Source organism: Lepus europaeus, chromosome 9 (genome assembly GCF_033115175.1).
Source record: "Lepus europaeus isolate LE1 chromosome 9, mLepTim1.pri, whole genome shotgun sequence".
Lineage (NCBI taxonomy): Eukaryota > Metazoa > Chordata > Mammalia > Lagomorpha > Leporidae > Lepus > Lepus europaeus.
Window position 1 is genome coordinate 100,703,061 of NC_084835.1, and position 14,497 is coordinate 100,717,557.

A 14,497-nucleotide genomic window follows, 5' to 3' on the forward strand; every position below is an offset into this window, starting at 1 on the left:
TTCCACCACCCAGAAATGGTGAGCAGTAAAGAACTTAAAACTTTAAAGGAGGGACTAAGCAATCATGTATGTAGATCTAAATACTATTACATATTAAGTGTTACTATAAATGTTTTCATAACATTTTAGGATACAAACTAATTTCAACTCTTTTAGACAAACTTGTTTTTAAGATAAATATCCTTCCTGTTGGCTTGACTAACTGTTGCCCTAATCTTTCCCTAAATTAAGTTTAATAGGAAGTAGCTGAAATATGTGAGACATTGTCAGTCTTGTGCTTCTGTCATTTAAAATGTGCCTATTAAGTCCTTATGTTTTGTGCACCCTTAGCCAATAGTACAAAAACTCACAAATTAATGCTCACATAGGGGAATTTCTCTTTTTTTCTTGATTGAACTAAGAAAGCAACTATAGAACAACAGTTCCAGATGAGTAAAGGAACTAAAAGAACTATCTAGAAGTTAAAAGGGACTATTAATTCTCTTTTGAGAGTGCTGACTTCTCTGATGGATGACTTCTTTTTTCCCCATCTGGTGTGTTTTAAGTGCCAGTGTAACTTCATTTATGTGACGAAGTCCATTCTCTTCTGCTGAAAATACTGCCAGAGAAGAGAAAAGGAGTCACTAAGATCAAGGTCTCTAATGTGAGCTATGCTTTAAAACCGTGTGCCATCTCATTAGGAACAACTAATATGGCCATGTTTGAGGGAATGTTGGCTGCCACACAAGTCCTAGACCAAAAGAATTCTAGTTACCCCTGAGTTTTCAAAGCCACAAGAAAAATATGAGATGTTATCCCACATATCTGAAGGAGCTATGAGCTGCCTCTTCTTAGAAATGTTTGGCACTGACTGAAGGACCATTGGTCATCCGCATATTTTCCCTCCCCAACAAGTCAAGTTGCAGGGGGACCAAGAAAGCCCCTTGGACAGACTGTATATGTTTCCATCTTTGTGTGCTCATGTGTGTGTGTGCACATGTTGCAAGGATGGAAACTGGGTAACTTATTGTGGCTGGAAACTGGAGCTGTCCGCAAAATAGTGTGGAGGAAAGGGAGGGCAACAGTGGAAAGAGCAGGGTGTGTACTCCACTTGAAAAAAGCAGGACTGAAAGTTTTTTGATAGGAACCCTGCCCAAGAGGTCCTGCCTGAGGTCAGGCCTCCAGAGGACAATAGGGGGTCTTTGCTAAGCTAGGCGCTGTTGGAGAAGGTCAATGAGGAAGGCTTCCCAGAGGGGACTTCTAAGGTACGGCATCTTTGAAGAATACTCAGAATTGCCATACAAAAAGGAGGCGTGCAACGGTTCTCCACTACTGTGGCCTTTTGAGAGCACAATTTGAGAAAAACAGACTATATCTTTAATTCAAGTCTGTCCTTCCCTCTCTCTAACCCTGGGGAAGCCCTAAACAGAGGGGAAATATACCCAAGACACTAAAAACACACTGGCTCCTCCCGTTTTTGGGCTCAGGCCTACTTCAGAGAGTGAGTACAGCCAGGGCTGCAAGTGGGTGGGGTAGGGGTGGGTGTGGGGGCGGGGGCTAATTGAATATCAGTTTTCAGTTTTGATTTATATCTCACTGTTGCCTTTGTGTGTATGTGATTCTCCTTTTTTAAAAATTTTTAAATTGTTTATTTTTTATTTATTTATTTTTGACAGAGTTAGTGAGAGAGAGAGACAGAGAGAAAGGTCTTCCTTCCGTTGGTTCACCCCTCAAATGGCCACCACGGCCAGCACGCTGCGCCAATCCGAAGCCAGGAACCAGGTGCTTCCTCCTGGTCTCCCATGAGGGTGCAGGGCCCAAGCACTTGGGCCATCCTCCACTGCTTTCCCGGGCCACAGCAGAGAGCTGGACTGGAAGAGGAGCAACTGGGACAGAATCTGGCGCCCCAACTGGGGCTAGAACCCGGGGTGCCGGTGCCCCAGGCAGAGGATTAGCCTAGTGAGCTGCGGTGCCCACCGTGATTCTCTTTTTAATTGTGTTGTTTTATGTTTCAATATCTGAAGATAAGACTTAAAATATTTTATGGTAACTTCAAGCCAGATGGTTGACTGGCTGCAATCCGTAAGAAGACAGTTCTGTCAGGTTATGTTTGGAAATAGATGATGGGAGAAAAGTAAATCTGTTTATTTTTAATGCTCCAATAAATAGTTCAGCTCATTCAGTAAACTTATTATACAAGGAAGGTCGAATTCCAACCGGCAGCCCTTTACTAGTGGTATTTTTAAAAAATATTTAACTATTTGAAACACAGTGCTACAGAGAGGCAGAGGAAAAGAGAAAGAGATTGTATATCCCCTGGTTCACTCCCCAAATGGTCTTAATCTCCAGAGCTGTGCTGATCTGAAGCCAGGGCCAAGAGCTTCTTCCAGCATTCCCAGGCAGATACAAGGACCCAAGCACTTAGGCCAACTTCTCTGGCACTGTAAGCCAGAGCTTTACTAGCTATGCCACAGTGCTGGCCCCTAGTGGTATCTTGTATTCCACCTGCATCCAGGTTCCTTTAGGTCTGTGTGACCATTAAGGACCCAGGCTATGCAAAGCAGAAATGTCATTTACCTCCTCACTGGAATCAGTCTAGGAGAATCTTGATAATTCATTCTTCTTTTTTCATCTGGATGGTAGGGTGTTATCAGTGGATTCAACATTTTTGGTTAGTGTTTATTGTATTTGGCATTGGATTAAAAAGAAAGTGAAAGGAAATGAAGACAAAACTCTTAAAGCATGACAGAACACCATTGTAGCTGTCTCACTCCCCACCCCCCCATAAATGATGGATTGTTTTTTTTTTCTGGCTATTTAATCAGGTCTTCAAAAAAAATGCCACTCCAATTCCTCAGAGATGCATTGTAGGCTGCATACACAGATGGTGGAGAGGCCAGCTCAAATACAAATCAAGCAATGAAACTAACCATGGTGGGAAGAACACAGCCCTCTCTATTTACGTTTTGACAATAAACGGTCACCATATTTTTTGAGGTGCACTGTGGGCTGCATTGCACAGCTGTTCAGCTTTAGCCTGTCTGTAGGCTTGTGACTAAGAGTTACTCTTGGAAACCAAAACAAATCAACTTCTCTCTGAAGTGCAGACAGTGATTTATTCAAGCCATTGTGCATTGTTGGTGGACAGTGACGTAAGCCTAATGAAGTTTCAACATTGTCGTTTATCTATAGTCAGGTATTTCCTTTTAAGAGATCAGTGATTTAGGGGATAAAATAAGCACTTTTGCCAAATTAATTGAGATCATGATTTTTTTTCTCTCTAGAACTTAAGTGTGGAAAAATGTTTATATGTGCTATAATGTAAAATATATGCATGATCTCCTCTAAATACAAATCAAAATGATCAGTAACATCTAAAAAATCAGGCCATTGAAGATTCTATCAATAATAGAACACAGCTAGCATTGTAGTAGCATATACCAGTTCCAGATAGCTACTTTTATCTATATATACATTTGTGTGTCAGTTAATGGTGGGGTTGTGTTATAAGAAGTGCATGCTTAGGCAGTGATCCTGTTGTGTGAGCACCATAGCGTACACTTAACACAGACCTGGGATGGTCACTCCCCAGGGCTTCTTAGTGTAATCAAGTAAACAAGAGCTGATGAGATTATTGCAATAAAATACCACGTACTATTTTACTGTAAAATTTTTATGTAAGTAGGAATACATTGTACAATAACTAAAAAGTACGGTGTAGTAAGTATAGTAAGTACCTGGACAAGTAACAGTCATTTAATATCATTATCAAGTCTCATATACTAAATATAATTTATGTGCTGTACTTTCCTAACTGGCAGCACAGGTTTGTTTACATACACTACACCACAACGTGATTAATGCTTTGCATCATGACCTTATAGTCACTATGATGTCACTAGGAAATAGGAATGTTTCTACTCCATATAATCTTTTGGGACCACTTTGGCATATGAGATCCATAGTGAACTGAAAAACAATTTTCCAGTGCTTGATTGTATTTCTAAAACACACTCACATGCACACTTGCATAAAGAATGACCTCATGCTCTCCTAAGAATATATATGCATCGAAATACATATGATGTAAGAGGTAGGGAATGCAAGTTAAAACAATTTTACTGATTTATATCACTTGCTTTTATCCATTAACCATTCCTAAGAACTGAGGACAGATTTTGGTGGTTGTTTAGGTAGTTTTGTGTGTGGGTCATGGAGGACAGGACATTTGTGAAGAATGTTCCCTTCAAATGAAAGAGATGAACTCTAGCTCCAAATCCTCTAGTTGCTGAATAGCCTGGGGACAATGTGTTCAGAGTCAGTGAGTTAGGTGTTATTAAGAATAAGAAATTTCAGGCCGGCGCCGTGGCTTAACAGGCTAATCCTCCACCTTGCGGCACCAGCACACCAGGTTCTAGTCCCGGTTGGGGCGCCGGATTCTATCCCCGTTGCCCCTCTTCCAGGCCAGCTCTCTGCTATAGCCCGAGAAGGCAGTGGAGGATGGCCCAAGTCCTTGGGCCCTGCACCTGCATGGGAGACCAGGAGAAGCACCTGGCTCCTGGCTTCGGATCAGCACAATGAGCGGTCCACAGCGGCCATTGGAGGGTGAACCAATGGCAAAAAGGAAGACCTTTCTCTCTGTCTCTCTCTCTCTCACTATCCACTCTGCCTGTCCAAAAAAAAAAGAATAAGAAATTTCAGCAACCAGAATTGCAAACCAGTAAGTAATAAATTAGGACCCCATTGGAATAGTGAATGTTGATTAATTAGTTATCTCTGAATTACCATCCAGTAAACTGGAGTACGAGTAGGTAGTAATTAAATTAAGACTATTTGGTAGTTGGCTGAAGATAGCAATTATGTGCTGCAGGGGATGAGAAGATAGGGGGTCAGTCACTTATATCTGAGTTAGTTAGTTTGGTTCAAGCTGCTGGATATTAATCAGTTTCCTGGAGATGTTTACCCTGGAAGATCAAGAAAATTTACTGACTGTTGAGCAGGTAGGCTGAGGGGCACAGAACTGGGAATGCACCTGTGAAGGTGCATCATAGTCTGGTGTGTGTTTAATGGTAGACATGGATGAAGACAGTGTAAAATTATCATGGAGAAAAATGATGTATTCCTCTCATTCTACCAGGCAGAAAGACTGTGGAAAAAAAATAGAAGAAACTTTACTATAAATATTCCCCAATATCGCTATTCACTTAGGCAAGATACCAAATCATGCTGTACATCTAATAAGTAAATATTGAGTGTTAATAAATTGTGTTTTGGACTTTCTTTAATTTTCCCAACATTGGTAACCAAATAGAGTTGCAGTACAGTAGGAGAAATTTATTTGTTAGATATTTAGGAAAATGAGAGCTGTTGTCAATTACCTGTCCTCCTCTGGAGAAGTTTACTGATTACAAGTGTTGTTGAATTTTAAACGTTTTATTAAGGCAGTGCATCACATACCCTGGAATTAACAAGAAGAGTTAAATCTGATCATAAGGCAAGCCATGAAATCAGAAGATTTTTGGATATGATTTGTAAGTTGCTCCTCATCAATATGAGAATAATACCTGGAAAACCAAATGGGCAAGAGAAGTATCTGGATAGATACCCATGTGGATGAATAGTAATTACAACTAATTATAAGGTTCTTATCACATGTTGACTGTTATACTGTAAATCACTGGGATTGTGTGAAAGATTGAAAAATGGTACAGTTAGTCTTAATTCTTCAAGATCTGTTAGAATTTAATTTGGCAGTGTAATAGCACCTCGGCAGATATGTAGGAGAGGATAAGTAAAGCCAAGTGGGTATACTTCTTTTTTAATTTTTTTTTATTTTTTGCCATGCAGAGTTAGACAGTGAGAGAGAGAGAGTTATAGACAGAGAGAGACAGAGAGAAAGGTCTTCCTTCCGTTGGTTCACTCCCCTAATGGCCGCCACGGCAGGCACTGTGCCCATCCGAAGCCAGAAGCTGGGTGCTTCCTCCCAGTCTCCTATGCGGGTGCAGGGACCCAAGCACTTGGGCCATCCTCCTCTGCCCTCCCAGGCCACAGCAGAGAGCTGGACTGGAAGAGGAGCAACCAGGACTTGTCCCCAGGGTGCTAGCACCGCAGACAGAGGATTAGCCAAGTGAGCCACAGTGCTGGCCTAAGTGAGTATACTTCTTAATCTGATTATTCTCTGGTGGTTAGTTAAGTGGAATATTTTTGTCTCTTGATGATGAAGAGGGTTATTCCAGTTTCAGTTCTTAATTGTTTTTAGTGTAGGATCAAATTATTCTTGGAGTTCTGTAAATAATGTGGAACAAATAATTCTATGCACTGGACTAGTACATTAATGGAGCCAAACTGGAAAATAAGTCTTTGGACAGTTCCCTCACACGAATTGAGATGTCCATTAAAACTACACAATTTCTCTTTAGAATCCTACCATTGAATTTAAATGAATAACAATGCATCTTGGTATTTTTGAAACATAATTCCATTGTGGCAAGCTTATGAGGTTTCTTAGAACAGTTTATTTTATAAAGCTATGTAATTAATTGTAGTTAATAGGATACAGAATCAATTTCATCACAGTGGTTAATGACTCAGCACATATGGCATTAAATTTATTCAATCAATTAAAAAGTTATTTTTACTTGTCAAGCTCAAAATTAAAAATAAGAGCAAAGTAATCCTTTCATTGTGTTTACTTCTTCTGAATTTCTCATCCTTTGGAGATACACTGACAGGCAAGCTAATGCTTTCCTTAAGGGTCCATTGATAGTTAAGTTTGGAATAAATCATTCATTTGATTTTTGACTTTGTAATACTCACCTAGTATAGATATGTCCACATCTCATTTAAATCTCCTTATCCAATTATTTCTAGAGACTTTAAAATGTATTTGAATCTGGTATATATTTGTGAACCAATTCTTATATAACACTGCCCAGCCTTTCAAGTTTCTAGTTTCTCAGATATAAAATGCAGTAGATAATTGGCTCAAAGATTTATTGCAATAAATATATGTAAAAGGGATTTAAAGGCTGGGAATTGTTATCTAAGTTTTAGCTATTATAAAGTCTTCTGTTGGTTTCATTTACTTTCAAGAAAAATAGGCATATATTGAGATAGGTGAAAATCATAGCTTTCTTCTAGCACATTTTTCTATGCTTCAAGAAAATAATAAATATTTCAATGACAGTGCTCATTTAAAGTTTAGGTTTTGAGCCCAGTGGACAAGGTTGAGGGAAAAGTCCTGTCTCAAAATGACTACTAATGGAGAAGGTTTGCCGCAAGGTTTGCAGTTATCTGTTTAATGACCTGCTCATTTCCAGTTTTATGTAGGCAAAGGTTTCTCAGTAAATAAAGGTTTGTCATTCACCTTGCCCTTCATTCAGCAAGTGCTTCAAGTAGGAAGCCAGCTCAGTGCTAATCATGAGAATATGGCTGTACAGCAGACTTTGAAATTAGAAACTAATTCTGCAGTAATCTGAAGTGTACTGAGACCAGTGATAACTGTAAATCCATACAATATGGAAAACTTGATAGGCTCATGAATATTGATCACATTATGCTTCAGAAGTAAACACACCAAAGAATATTATATTCCTACATTCTTTTTCTAAACTCTCTCTGTTAGACAATAGAAAAGAAAAATGTTGATATTTATATTAAACCCAAATGACCTTGTTATATTAATATTCTTTACCTATGATTAAATCACTTCTTGATGAGATGTATGCACTCACAAAATATATATATACACACTGTGAATATGTATCTATTCCATATGTTTATTATAAAAATTTTATGTTTGCAGTGTAATAATTAGTGAGAGGTACATATAATTTAATACCTAATGTGTATGGATATACATTTTAAGTGCCAAACTGATAATATCAGCACTGATAGAACTGCAATGAACTAGTATTCATGTACACAATTGGGAGGAATGAATTATGCAGCAACAACAAACTATTTAAACTCTGAAGTGGGCATGGTTCTTCAGGCTACTCTACTCCACAGATTTGACTTGGAATGATATTGCTTTCTTTAGCTCAAGTCAATTACTAGAGATTAATTCAATAAGGAACCATCAGCCACCAACATTCCCTCCACTTGGAGGAAGGAGTAGTACAATCTTGAATGAGATATATGAAGGATGTACCTCTCTGCACTAGAGTTCTCCTGTTGAGCCACCCAAATCTATTTGCATGGTGTAATGAATTCTAGGAGCTGTTTTTCTCACTTATTCATCTCATTTCCTGGGGAAAATGGAATGAATGGCTACACTACCAGTACAATTTCAACTGGTCCCAAGATAGCAATTGCTGCTGTTTCCCATCTCTTAGCCAGTAGCGACTCTTATCACTCTCAGCTAACGTCTATATAGTCTGTGTCTTTATCTGGGAAGGTAACCCAACCCCTTGTCTCTTCACAGGCAAAGTATTATACTAGTCCATTTATCACCAACATTGGGGAAGGGGATATTAAGAGACACTAGTATATCAGCATTGTGCCAATCATATTTGCTCCTGTTTTCTACTCCTTCCTGATGATCTGAGTAATTAGTCTTACCAGAGTGATATCTTTCTCTACATACTGGTATTTTGGCACAAGATGTCCAAAATGACAATAAAGGCAAGATGCTAGCAATAGCTCAAAATTCAGTGATGGAGGGGCTGCTGTTGTGGCTTTGCACATGCTGCTGCCTGTGATCTTAGCATACCACAAGGGCACCAGTTCAAGTCTCAGCTGCTCCACTTCTGATCCAACTCCCTGCTAATGCATCTGGGAAAGCAGTGGAGGATATCAAAAGTGCTTGGGCCCCTTCCAAAGGAAGATCCTGGCTCCTGGCTGCAGCCTTTGTGGCCATTTTGGGAGCTAACGAGCAGGTTGAAGATCTATTTCTCTCTCTCCCTCTGTATGTCTCTCCCTCTCTCTCCTTAACTCTGCCTTTTAAATAATTAAATAAATCTTTTAAAAAATTCAAAGGGAGAGACAGGTCTTCAGTCTGCTGGTTTGCTCACCAAATGGCCGCAACAGCCAGAGCTGGACTGATTAGAAGCCAAGAGCTTCTTCCGTGTTTCTGACTCACATGCAGAGGCCCAAACCCTTGGGCCATCTTCTGCTTTCTTGGGACATAGCAGAGAGCTGGATTGGAAGAGGAGCAGCCAGGAAACAAATTGGCACCATTATGGGATGCTGGAACCACGGGCATAGGCTTAGCCTATCATACCACAGCACTGATTGACCCCACTCCATTTTTTTGTGTTTGTTCTACCTGTTGAGAACATGGCATCAGATACTGGTCATTGATTTGTAGTATATAATGTACCCTAAAGGAAAGCACCTCATATTCTTAAAATGTTTTCTGAACTTTGGCTCCTCAACTGTACCTACAAGAGACTCTGTATTTACCATATCAAGTTGGTAGCTGCTCAATGGTTGATAGGTGATAGAATTAATAGATTCTTTGGTCACACCAAACCTCTTTTTCTATAAATTGAGTTATTTGACCTTTCATAGTACTCTTAGAGTTCATATTGGTGGCTCAAATACTTTGGGAGTTCTCAAAGGATGGTGCTAAAATACAGAAAGTATGAAAAATAAACCATTTCTCGGGATGGTGCTAAAATACAGAAAGTATGAAAAATGAACCATTTCTCAGGATATGTGTATATTCTGGTCAAGATGGATTTCTAACTCCTCCAGAGTGAAAGGCATCCAAATAAGCAACGTATCACCTAGAGGCTAGCTGGTCTCCTTTAAGGAGTGGTTTATTTTGATAACTCAGCTTTGTCTTTTTTTTCTTTTTCTTTTTTTTTTTTTTGCTAGTTAATTAAGTATACAGCAGTGGCAGTAGCTCCTAGCGAGTAGCAATACCTTTGTTAGGTTTATGTCCGTACTGATGCTCAATGTGTAGACTCTGTCCTTGCCACTTTATCCTCTTCATTTACAAGCTTGTGGTGCTATCCCTAGAGGACTGATGTTCCTTAACTCAGTTGTTCGTCTACAATTACAAGATAGTTTAGTACCTCTTCCATGGAAATACAATTGGTGTCTCTAAGAATTAAAGATCTTTACAGTTAATATTCACTCCCATGGGTTCGACCTTATGCCTTTTCCACAAACTTCCTTATTCCAAATCTTCCAATCCCTTTACCTACAAGACCCTTGGCTAATGAACAGTCATCCAAGATATTTAACCTTGTTCATATGTATGTGTGTGTGAGTGTGTCTGTGTGTGTTTTCTTACCTAGAGTCATTTGTCTTTTCATATAAAGTAGATGTCCTGATATACTCAACACTCTACTTAGGAAATTATTACTTTCTTTCAGAACTATTGGTAGGTGAGTTGTACAGTTACAGCTATCCAATTTTGGCTGTACCCACATTCAAGCTTAGAAACAGAAGAAAGAAAATGCCATTTAAATGTGTGAAAAGAACATTCTAACAAAGTTATAATCAGTTCTACCTTGAGTAATGTTTAAATACAGAAGAAAAATATAGAAGAGAATAGAATTTGCAAGAACTTTCCTGGGTTTTACACTATGTGCTAAGCCCTTTATATGCATTTTTCCATTAACTTCTAGGATAATCTAGTCTACAATATCCTATCATCTCATGGATTAAAACTTATAGTTTAAAGAGATCATGTACCATGCCCTATGTCAAATAGCTGCAAAGTGTTGGAGCCAGGTTTGGAAAACACTCATGACACTCATATCCCATACGTAAGTGCCTGGGTTTGAAACCTGGCTGTCTCCCAATTCTAGCTTACTGCCAATGCAAACCCTGGTAGGCAGTGGGTGATGGCTCAAATACTTGGGTTCCTGACACTCATGTGGGAAACCCATATTGAGTTCAAGCATTTGGAGCATGAACCAATAGAGGGAAGAGTCAGTCAGTCTCCTCTCCCTCCCTCTCTCCCTCTCTCCCTCCCTCCTCCTGATTTCTCCCAAGAATCCAATGAGAGTGATGCAATTATTTTTATCTACTTTGTGAATGAGGAAATTACTCTACAGAAAAGTTAACAAACTCATCCAAGGTCAAAGTTAACAAGGAATCTAACTTTCCAGCCTACCTATGTTCTGTCTACATAAGTAGTCTGTCCAAGTTAATAGGTACCATTTCAGATTTATTTGGGTATAGCAAAACTAGTGTGGGTGGTCCTAATTAAAGGAGATGAACTTGAAATTAATAGAAATGGCTAAGATTCTGCTACCCAACTTGTCTGTTCAAATTCTCAATGTGCTGTGGCCAACTGAGGTTCAATATGTGGTATGTCATAGAACTCTTAAAGATAAATGTGATATATTCACTATTTTGGAATCCATAGTTTATTAGAGAATGAGTTTTATGTAATTAGTCTTAATTATCAAATATATAGTGATTTGCAATGGTATATTAATTATTCAATATGTACCAAGTACTCAGAAAATATATAAGAAAGCAACTGGAATACAAATTAGAGATGGTAGATGTCACTGAAGGAAAGATTAATTATTTGTGTTCATAATCACTAAGATATAGCCAGGATTTGATGTACTTTTTTCTTTCTATTCTAACCCTGTTTTAGAAGAGTAGTGGTGCCATTTGTTACACACCTGACAACAAGGATGCTATTGTGTTGAAAAACTCTTTTACTTACTGTTTTATTTAGTTCACAGCTATAAGTGAAAATAGTTTAAAATACACATTAGTTTAAAAAAAAAGGAAAGAGAAAGTTTCCTTTCATATAAAGTATTAACTTAGAGGTCTTCAATCTATTATGTGTTTTCATAAAAGTAATAGTAATAACAATTAGTTAATACGCTTAAGTAACTGGTATGTGTTAGCACAGCTGTCTTTTTTTATCTAGTTATTAACAAATATCCATCAAGAATCTATAGGTCACCTTACCTTTACATAACAACACTAACATGCTACATTTCTTCATTTAGATGATTACTTTAGAATCTTGTAGAACAGAATAAAATTTATTTGAAATTGAACATGCCCCATCTCTAAAGAAAATACACATCATTATAAAGCCAGAAAAGTAAAAAAGAAAAGCCAATTTTCCACATATCTTAATATTTTTATGTCCAGTACCTTTTTAAATAATCATCTACCTGCTAATCAAAATGATTATTCATTGATTCTGAAAGATGTCAACCAATTGTATGAAAATGTGCCAAAGCAGAACAGATTGTCTTGAGCTGAGAAGGATGTTTTTTTTTTTTCCAAGAGTTTTTTGTCTAATGTAAGACACTATGTGGAAGAAAAAAAAATTCTCTAGTTCATATCTCTCCCTTACCTTGTCTTTGTAATTTCATAAATGGAAGTAAGTACACATAACAGAAGTGGTGGCCCAAACATAAGCTTTTAGATCTCAAGGATTCGCTGTTTCAATTTCTGACATACAGACCACCTGCTATCTTGTCATACTCAAGTGTTGCTTCTCATTATTTAACATGAGCCTCTGAGCCCAATTCTGATCACATATTTTAGATGTTTAACACCCTTCTTCAGTAGGGAAAGATGACCCCTAGGGAAATTCAACAGAGAGGAGGTAAATGCCTTTTTGTTTTTCCAGATCAGGAACAAAAACAGAAAAACCCTTAGAAAAAGTATGTAGTTTATTTGTACATGACACATTGTAAAGAAGAATTTATTTCTACTTTTTAAATGCAGGTGCAAAGTGGGTGCTCCAGCTCCTAGTCTGATAGGGAATTTTCATTGCCAAACAAATCATTTTGAGTTTGAAGAGTATGTAAATACAAGATGTATTGGTAGCACATTGGAGGGTTTACTCAACTCTTTTTTGGGAATCAGGAATTTATCATGGAGGATGTGACATCTGTGATGAGATGGACTTTGAAGTAGTGATATGGTTTTTCTATTCTGTCATGAAGGTTAAAGAAATGGCTGGTAGAAGGAATGCTACATACAATATATCAACTCCTAGAGCAGAGACAAAAGTGTGTTCTCAGAGAACTGCGGGTGGTTCAGTAAGTCAGGAGAGAGACAGCAGGGTTGGATCACAAAGTGTCTTCTAGAATATGCAAAAAACATTGAACTTTTTGTTTAGGTTGTATGGAATATTGATGTCTACAGATGAAAGTTAGATCTGCTTCTCTTTATGTTTGCAACAGAGAGTCCACAAACATGTGTTACCTAAAGAAGTGAAATAGAAAAGCTGGCAGGCTACAAACAGGAAAATAAAAGGAAACAGAAAGCTAAATAATTAACTCATCAGTTTACACTGTATACATGTGTGGAACTATTTTACTGTACCCCATAAAATTCACAAGTATTACTTGTTAATGAATTTATAAGATAACTGTGGAGCCTGTGTGGATAATAGATGAGTTGGCAGTGGCAAGAAGAGATGCCAAACATAGTGGTGGGTGAGAGAAGAAAGGATAAGGCTTTCTTCCCCAACTGGGCAAAAAAAGTGAGTGGCTTCATGGAAGATCACTAGAGCCTAAAAATTGTTTTTTCATATTTTTAAAGTCTTTTTGAAAAATCATTTGTAAGGCAGAGTGAATCACAAAGGACAGACAGAGTGACACACAGAGATCTTCCATCCTTTGGTTTACTCCCCAGATGGCCTCAACAATTGAAGGTGGGCCTGGCTGAAGCCAGGAGCCTGAAACTCCATTCAGGTGACCCACTTGGTGTCAGGTGTCTAGGTATTTGGGTCATCTGCTGCTTTCCCAGACGCATTAGCAGAGAGCAGAATCCCAAATGGGGCAGCCAATATTGGAAGCAGCACTCAAATGGGATGCTGCCATCACAGGCATCAGCCTAACTCACTGTGTCAAAATGCCTGAGCCTAGAGGTAGTTGTTAGTATGTATAGATGGATTAGAAATATGGGTTAATTTCTAAATTCTTTATGAATGAGTAGATGTTGAAGCTAATAATTAAGACATGAGCTAGACCATGAAAAAAGTCTAAAGTCCATGTTAACGAAAGGAGCCTGGGTTGTGAGTTCCTAATGGTCCCTGTTTTGATCATGTTTACATCTCCAGCACCTTGCAAAGGACCTGAGAGTGACTACTTTTTGTTACTCATTAGAAGACTAAAAGGCAAACACTTTGTTTCATTGGCTAATTGATCATATGTACTGTGATACAGGAAAAGATGAAGCCAGAGAAATAAATAGTTAAAAGGTCTCAAAGCACATAACTGAACAATTTAAAATCAAAATAGACAAAATTAATGGTTTGGCTGAAAAGCATATTTTTGCTGTGTATACTAATACATTGAAACAGAAAGATTAATGCAGAATATTGTGTAATATCCTCAGAGGGAAATAGTTATGATCTGAACGGAGTGGCAACTCTGCTCCTGGAGAGAAAGATGAATTCATAGAATAATATGGAAGAGGAAAGTGTTCGCAGTTTGCATTTGAATTGAAAGGGAGATTTTGATGCTGACTGGGAATTCTGAAAGTTATTGGCATTGCTGATGGTAATGAAAAGCTTAAGGGAGAGTGTGACAGGGCCTTATTATGCATCCTTAGTTCCTTGAAAGGATGTAAG

The 14,497-nt window shown here is 38.3% G+C and overlaps 1 protein-coding gene across 1 annotated transcript in view; it reads left to right on the plus strand.

The window, feature by feature from the left end:
* The window catches only part of DCC (DCC netrin 1 receptor), an 824,910-nt gene that overhangs the window by 353,947 nt on the left and 456,466 nt on the right, over positions 1-14,497 (plus strand). The window lies entirely within an intron of this gene.